Source organism: Scylla paramamosain, chromosome 26 (genome assembly GCF_035594125.1).
Source record: "Scylla paramamosain isolate STU-SP2022 chromosome 26, ASM3559412v1, whole genome shotgun sequence".
Lineage (NCBI taxonomy): Eukaryota > Metazoa > Arthropoda > Malacostraca > Decapoda > Portunidae > Scylla > Scylla paramamosain.
This window is the reverse complement of record NC_087176.1, coordinates 14,562,166-14,571,590: the sequence shown is the minus strand read 5'-3', so window position 1 is coordinate 14,571,590 and position 9,425 is coordinate 14,562,166.

Here is a 9,425-nt window from a genome sequence, read left to right as displayed (position 1 = left end):
TTATTATTATTATTACTATTATTTTTATTTTATATATTTATTTATTTATTTATTTATTTTTTTGTAATAATATAGTATATTACTTCTTGCAAATACAGCAGTGATGATTACGACGATGGTCTTGTAGATGAATGAAAGCACCAGTGTACCTATATAAAACATTTTTAATTCCACCGTTTCGGTACATAGACAACGCCGTTATCAAGGAGCTGTAGACAAATAACAGCGTGTGATTTATATATATATATATATATATATATATATATATATATATATATATATATATATATATATATATATATATATATATATATATATATATATATATATATATATATATATATATATATATATATATATATATATATATATATATATATATATACATATATATGGGAAACAAATGAGCACTTATGTCAGTGGAGCAGGACCGGCCGCCGTCTGCTTACGCCTCCTCATTCTGCAGTAAGGGAACACTTGGTACAATGTAACTTTACCACCTAGGAAAGATTGCTTTAAAGTTTTATACTACTTAAACAGTAATGACATTAGAATATTAGAATCAATGTACATAAAAAAAATAAAAATGTTAAATTCCCTCTAAACTTAAACTTAACAACACCCAGTCAGCCTGCCCTTTTTATATCTTTTGAACATATTTCTAAGTCCTCTGTTTTATCTTTGTATATATATATATATATATATATATATATATATATATATATATATATATATATATATATATATATATATATATATATATATATATATATATATATACATATATATATATATATATATATATATATATATATATATATATATATATATATATATATATATATATATATATATATATATATATATATATATATATATATATATATATATATATATATATATATATATATATATATATATATATATATATATATATATATATATATATATATATATATATATATATATATATATATATATATATATATACAAAGATAAAACAGAGGACTTAGAAATATGTTCAAAAGATATAAAAAGGGCAGGCTGACTGGGTGTTGTTAAGTTTAAGTTTAGAGGGAATTTAACATTTTTATTTTTTTTATGTACATTGATTCTAATATTCTAATGTCATTACTGTTTAAGTAGTATAAAACTTTAAAGCAATCTTTCCTAGGTGGTAAAGTTACATTGTACCAAGTGTTCCCTTACTGCAGAATGAGGAGGCGTAAGCAGACGGCGGCCGGTCCTGCTCCACTGACATAAGTGCTCATTTGTTCTGCTTGTATAGGAGCTCACAATGCTGCCTATATATCCGTCTGCCAGCTAGGGCAAGTGAATTTGTAAACGATAGATGAACTGCAGGCGGTCATTAAAAAATAAAATAAAATAAATAAAAAAAAATAAATAAAAAAATTAGATTATTCACAAACATGCATCTAAAATCTGAGGGTACAAAGATTTAATTTTGCATACCATACATAAAACATGTAAGTATCCTACTCTTACTTTAATAAAAGATACTTTATTTCTAGACTGCATTACACTTTTAAGTTCCATTTTAAGTTATTCCGTCCATCTCGGGTCTTCTGGAACCTCTGCCTCAAAGTGTGCTACCCAAAAATTTCTCTGTTACTCTATTCATACAGCTACAGTTATTTGGAGCCGCCTATTTTCCTCAGAAATCTATTTTTACTTTTATAACATTTAACGTATCTACTGTTCACGTTTCCCATTCACGCATATGTTCCACCCACGGGCGTGGTACTTGATACAGAACACCACTCAGGATATAGAGGCAATCTGGAGGTGGAGCTAAAATGAGCGTTGGCTTATTCCCATAGGTATAATTTTCTTATTTGTTTATTTATTTTATTTTATTTATTTATTTTTTTTCTCCCTCGGTCGCTTCCTGTCCGACTTTCTCTTACTGATCACTGTCTCTGTCTTTTCCTCTACATTATTACTGTTAATTCCCTTTTGTGCCAGGTTGCCTCACCCAAGTAAATTAATGGCGCCTTCCTGCTGTTGTGTCCTGCTTGTGTTCTGTGTTTGTATATTTGTTTATGGGATTTCTTTTCCAGAATTCCCCTATTCTTGATACCTGGTGTGAATTTTCCTTCCGTTGCAGTGACCGACTTGTTTTCTCCTAACTCATCCGTCGTCTCCATTTATTATGGCTTCTTACTTATCTTATTTTCTTCGCTTCTTGGTTCTTCCTTATGTTATATCTGCTTAACGAAGGATCGCAATACTCCGCCACTCTCTAGTGGCAAGTCCACGTGCCCAGAGTGTGAATGCACCTCGTCCTCATTGGGTCAATAGGACAAGGGTCAGTGTTTAGGGTCAGGGTCACTGTTTGGAAACAACAGGTGCGGGACAACCTCACCACCCCAGGAGAACCCCAGTGTGGCAGCAAGGCAGTAACATCCACCAGTCAGCCATCACTCCTACTCTGCTAAGAAGCTATATATTAAACGAATAGAAAACCATTCAGTGTTTTCAGACAGGGTTGTGGAGAGGACACATTCAAACATGCATACAATTGGACCAGGAAGAAGGCACACTAACAATTAGTGAAGAAAGCATTTCACCACAATGTATATCATCAATATGTAAGACCAGTAAGACGGCGTGTCTAACAGAAATCAATATCATAACATGAGCAAAGAAATGAGTTCTGGTCTTGTTTATCTTAATATTATCAGAGGAGGGACACACCATGACAGCATCGTAGATATATAGAAACAAAACAAGGGAGTTCATCTTACAGGCATCAGAATGGTGTCAACAATAATTACTTGAGAATAGTAAGGGGGAACTCAAGCAGTACAGTCAAATATTATACAACAGCAATATCAGAGCTATTTAAATTTTGCATAATATTTAGCAAGAAATAATATATTGTATGAAATCGAAATATATAGAATGCATAATATTTAAGAGGAAATAATATTTTGTATGGTGTCGAAATATATAGAAAGCAATACTTAGAAATATTAGGTAAAACATATACTGACATCATAGTTTCAGATTATATACTTCAGTTAATACGACTTGGTGGAAATTAAATCCCAACTAAATATTCAGCATGTTTCCAGCATAAGTTACGCATTTTGTTGTCTTTCATTGTACTTAGGATTTATTCCAGTAATTCACTAATGCAAGGTAGGAGTTTCCAGCTTTTCTAGTACACGAGGAAAGAATTTATTTTGTTCACACACACACACACACACACACACACACACACACACACACACACACACACAATACAGAACAGAACAGAACAGAACAGAGAGAAAGTTGGTGAAGGGTGAAGAGTTTGGAAAGAAGAAAAAAAAAAGGAGAGGAAAGTGAAGGAAAGTAAGAGAATGAATGTTTGTAGGCAGACTACATTGCTATTTTTCTTTTGTTGACTGTAATACTAAGAGAAGGAGCGAGCTTGTAATCTGTGTTAATTTAGGCATGTTTACCCTGCCTAAGAGGTTGCCTTTAGTTATTTATTTATTTTTTCCTGTATAACAAGTAGAAACCCGCTAATCCGCCACCTTCCCTATCAACAAGACTACTTGTATTATACAGTAAAATCCCTCTCATCCGGCATTCGAGTATCCGGCAGCTTCAAGTATCCGGCACATTTTTCCCCGAGTCTTAAAATCAATAAAAAATCAATGTGTACTCATAAAATCGATTAAAATTCCCGCGCGAGGTATACTTTGTCCCCTCGCCACCAGAGCGCACTGCTTCGCGCCACCCGCAGCCCACTGCACTGTGTTTACTCAGTGACTCAGTCCCGCGCGTGCACTGTTTATCGCCTGACGCCTTCATCATGCCTAAAGTTGTAGAAAAGAGGAAATGTGTTGTGCTTACACTTAAGCAGCTGATCAGATCAGCTGCTGATTAAGATCAGCTGATCTTTGTTATGGTAAGATGCGTGAGTGTAGGGTGGTGATTGTGGACATAATTTCACTTCTATTCAAGTATCCAGCAATATTCAAGTATCATGCATGTCGGCGGTCCCGTTGATGCCGGATAAGAGGGATTTTACTGTATACTTATACACACACACACACACACACACACACACACACACACACACACACACACACACACACACGCACACACACATACACATATACATTATTTATTTTGCTTTATATATATATATATATATATATATATATATATATATATATATATATATATATATATATATATATATATATATATATATATATATATATATATATATATATATATATATATATATATATTGGTTGGTAACAAGTCTCCATCCGAAGGAGACAGGTTGGGAGTATGGCGCATATCACTCCCAGGTATAGTACATAATCTATGTGTCACTAATGTAAGAATACTGAGCACTTTAAATTTAATAGCCCAAAATTAGTAACAGCCATGGCTTCCAAGTCCTCCCCAGAAGCCGGTGGCATTGACTCTCTGTCAAGGCTGAGAACAGAAGAGTGATGAGGTCCGGCCGGTATTTGGTTGTGAAGGTAGAAAGGCAGGAGTGGCTGCTCCCTCGTCTGTTGATATCTCACTGTTCCCCGTGAGATATGGTTTTGACTGGTGCCGTCCATTTTTATGTAAGAGGACTGTTGAGATTGCTGGGGTTGAGTACCCTATTTCAGTTTTGAGAGACACGGCTACACAACAGTCGCCTTGTAGAAATGTGACTGGGAGGCGACTCACCTCAGATAAGTCTACGTGGTGCCAGGGAACAGGTGCTGTAGAGAGCTTCCCTATGGCGGAGATGAGGCTTTTGTGCCCGCTAGTGACTGCAGAGGTGTGGGTGGCACTGTTAGATTATTTAGGTTATAACCACTGTTAGGTGGTTTGTTAGGTTATGTTATTTTAGTTCTGTTAGATAACTTTGGTTAGATTGGTTAGGTTAGGGTAGGTTAGTTTGGTTAGGTTAGGTTATTTTAGTTAGGTTAGATAAGGTTATTTTGTTTAGGTAGGTTAGATTAATTTTCTTAGGTTAAATTAGTTTGGTTAGGTTAGTTTCGTTCTTTAGATTAGTTTGGTTCGGTTAGATTAAATTAGTTTCATTAGATTGCGTTAGGTGGTGGTGCATAGCGGCTGGCTGGCAGCCACGGTGAGCAGCTGCTTATTTGTGAGGGTCAGTCTATATCTTGTACATATCGGTCTCTTTTGTATTAATCTGCTTTTTCTTTTTATTGCAAATTATTAGTTTTTAAGGAGATGGTACTTCAGGGGGCAAAAAATAATCACTAATGATTTCCGAGAAAAACAACGATAATATTAATTCAAAGGAGGCCAAAAAATACCAGAAATAGTTTCATCCAAAATACAGACACTGCTGAAAGTAAAAATTTATCTCAAGTTCTAGTGTAACATGTCAAAATTAATTCCTAGTATCAAAATATGTGACTTCTAGATTAATGATAGGGATGAGGGAGAGGCACCTACCGGCCTACTTGATGGTTGGTTAGGTTAGGTGTGTGTAGTAATGGTTACCAATCTAATCAAACCTAACCTTACCTAACCTCCCGTCAAGTATCCCTGGGCCTGCCCTCTCCAAAGCAGTAATATGTAGCGTAAAAACTGGCATTGAAACCAATAAATTATAAATATTTATTTTTTGTTATAATAGTATAATTACTGCATAGATACACATTCATAATGGAGGAATCATCTCTTTTAGTATGAAATGCCACTTGTCACAGGTGTCTACACTCATCTGGTGGGTGTTGTACTTTAAATAATACTTTAAGTAATACTAGGGCATAGAGAATCTTTCAGGTACACAAAGGAAATAAAGAAATAACACTACATTTTTTTTCTTACATTTTCAACAATGTGTTCATATTTTATGTTGGCCTTAAAGCCCTCAGTATCATGAGCCATGAACTCCCTGAATGAATAAAAAAAATTATCTTTGCATTTGGCCGGATTACTGCTGAGACTCCACCAGCTCCCGTTGTGCCTGCCACCAGCTCCCGTTGTTCCTGCCACCAGCTCCTGTTGTGCCTGTCACACGCTCTTGTTGTGCTTTCACTAGCCCATGCAAGCAGTCTCACATCTCCTTCAGATTCACTGTAAATTGTTGCACCTGCTCAAGTTCTGCCAGCAATAAATTTAAGGTGAAAACATGACTAATTAATATATTTAAATAGCATATTAATGGATTGTAATAAAAACATACTGTTGAAAAGTACATGATAAATGTACGTACAATGTTCACAGGTATATACTGGAGAAGAAAATTTAATGCATGTCAATATGAAACTAAAGGCATACTTATTCAGCACTGCGGGAGGTCATCTGTATGATGGATGATCTGGAAAATCAGGTCCTCATCCATTGTCAGTAATGAGGGTGACTCTCCCACAGCAGCACCCTGCAGACCCAGCAACACCAGCAGATGAGGGTCTGATGACTCCATGGCTATTGCGGGTGAAGGTTTGTGGTTCAGCAAAGGGCCAGACACTCCTGAAAAAAAAATAATAATAAATAAATAAATAAAAAATAAAGTTCTTAAATTACTACAGGGAGGGAATCACTTGGTATTTTGTGATGGCTGTTTTTTGTTGACTTGTTTATTTTTTTTAATGAGCAGTCAACTTATTCATGTCTATTACATAGTTTTGCTGGTTTGATATTCAAGTGTGCAAATATCTAAACTTGAGAAGCTGAGTGGATTTGTAGCCCCGCAACAGAAGTTCCCAACCTGCATAGATATGAAAATTGCAATTTATATATATACATATATATATATATATATATATATATATATATATATATATATATATATATATATATATATATATATATATATATATATATATATATATATATATATATATCATCAGCTAGTTAGAAGCTTCTATGTTAACATAGGTCTAACCGTTGTAATATTTAAATGTATTAGAGCTTATATTGAAAAGTTATTAAACACTGCAGTGGTCACTGCCTTAGACTTGACTGCCACAGGTAATGTACACACTCATGTTTGTTATCCAGTGCTTAGCAGGTTCTTGGTTATGGTTATCAACTAACCTGGGAGTCCTCCCTTACCTGCAATTATTAATCATGCATTCACATTATGACACTAGGACTTATTTTTGATATATTCCTAATGTTGTTGTGATGATAAGTTTATAAACTGTGGCATGCATTTACTTCACTATGTTAACTACATTAAATATTGGTAAGCTTTACAACAGCACCACCATCAAATTACCATAAGTACACAAGAGCAAATTTTTTGTTATATAACTAGATGAGTTTTAAGCACTGGCAACACCAGCCTAACTTAACCCAACCTAATCTAAGCCTTTCACATTGCAAAACAACATTTAAGAAATAAACCTGTTCCAGCAGTGCGGTCAAGAAACAAAATAATGCAAAACCTACATGTAAGTCACTAACGTATGTCACAAAGGATGAGCAGAAAGAAACAATTTGTAATTTACTCAAAGCAATATCCAAAACACTAACTGAATTCCAAATGGAATTTGGTCAAGATGAAACAATGAACAAACAATATTACTGTGTGCCTGGAACCATAAGTCTTAACTTCACTCATCTGCCACATTCTCCCAAGCTTTTTTTTATTTTGTGCATGATTTTTGCTGTCCACCCTTCCTGAAATTACAGCAACCCGACTTTACACCTCCTCCATCAAGGTTAAGGTCTCAGTGTCAGTGAATCATTGTCTCCTTGTTTTCTTAGGGGGTTCACTAGCCATGATGTTAAAGCACCATGAGGATGTTGACTGTGGTGAGTGGTTTCCTATGGTTCCTGTGGTGAGCGATTCCTACACCAGCTTCGGAGTCTCATCAGGGCAGGGGACCACAAATGTCCCCAGGTCGGACTACCCTTCTGACGACGATCCTAAGTGTCTTGACACCCCCTCAACCTTTTTTTCATTAACTTCTGCAACATTCGCGGTCTAAGATCTAATTTTCATTCTACAGAACACCACCTTTCCTTTTCTAAACCTCATTTTCTTTTCCTCACTGAAACTCAGGTGTCTGAGGAAACTGACAGTTGCCCCTTTGCTGTTCCCTCCTACTTTCCCTATCCTCATTTCCGATCCAAAGTTGGATGTTGCGTTTATGTGCGCAACGACTTAACCTGCTCTCGTGCCCACGCTCTTGAATCTTCCGAGTTTTCCACCATTTGGCTACGACTACAGAGTCACTCTGAAACTAAATTTATTTGTGCTGTATACCTCTCACCTAACTCCTCAGACTAGAGGAAATTCTCGGACTACTTAACTTCCAAAGTGGAAAACATTCTGATTCTCTTCCCTTTTGCAGAGATCTCCATTCTTGGAGACAAATGTTCACCACCAGCTTTGGCTTTCCTCTCCCTTCACTGACCATCCTGGTGAACTAGCCTTGAACTTTGCTGTCCTCCACGACCTAGAGCAATTGGTGCAACGCTCTACTCGTATTCCTAATTGTCTTGGAGATACGCTCAACATTCTTGACCTTTTCCTGAGCTATAAACTTTCTGCTTATGCCATCATCCTCTCTTCTCCGTTGGGCTCCTCCGATCACAATCTCATATCTGTATCTTTTCCTATCGCTGCAATCTCTCCTCAGGATCTACTTAAGCGAAAATGCCTCTGGCGTTTTGCCTCTGCTAGTTGGGGGGACCTAAGGAGGTATTTTGCAGATTTTTTTTTTTTTTTTTTTTTTTGGAATGACTGCTGCTTCTGTGTCAGAGACCCCTCTTTGTGTGCTGAGCGCATAACAGAGGTGATAGTATCTGGCATGGGGGCGTACATTCCTCACTCTTTTTCTCGAACTAAACCTTCCAAACCTTGGTTTAACACAGCTTGTTCTCGTGCTATGCATGATGGGAGGTGGCCCACAAAAGGTACTTAAGCGTTGCATCACCAGAATCTCTTGCACCTTATATTTTTGCCCGGAACCATGCTAAGTCTGTCCTCCAACTAGCCAAAAATTCCTTCATTAACAAAATCTTTCAAGATTTAACTCCCCTCGAGACTTCTGGCAGCTAGCCACAAATATCTCCAATAACTTTGCTTCTTCTTCTTTCCCTCCTTTATTTCAACCAGATGGCACCATTGCTATCACATCTATTTCTAAAGCTGAGCTCTTCGTTCAAACCTTTGCTAAAAACTCTATCTTGGACGATTCAGGGCTTGTTCCTTCCTCTCCTCCACTTCTGACTACTTCATGCTACCTATTAAAATTCTTTGCAATGATGTTTTCCATGTCCGCGCTGGTCTAAAACCTCAGAAGACTTATGGACCTGATGGGGTCCCTCCTATTGTTCTCCGAAACTGTGCCTCCGTGCTTGCACCTTGCCTAGTCAAACTTTTTCAGCTCTGTCTGTCAACCTTTCCTCTGTCTGTCAACCTTTCCTTCTTGCTAGAAGTTTGACTCTTCTAATATCTCAAACTACCCTCC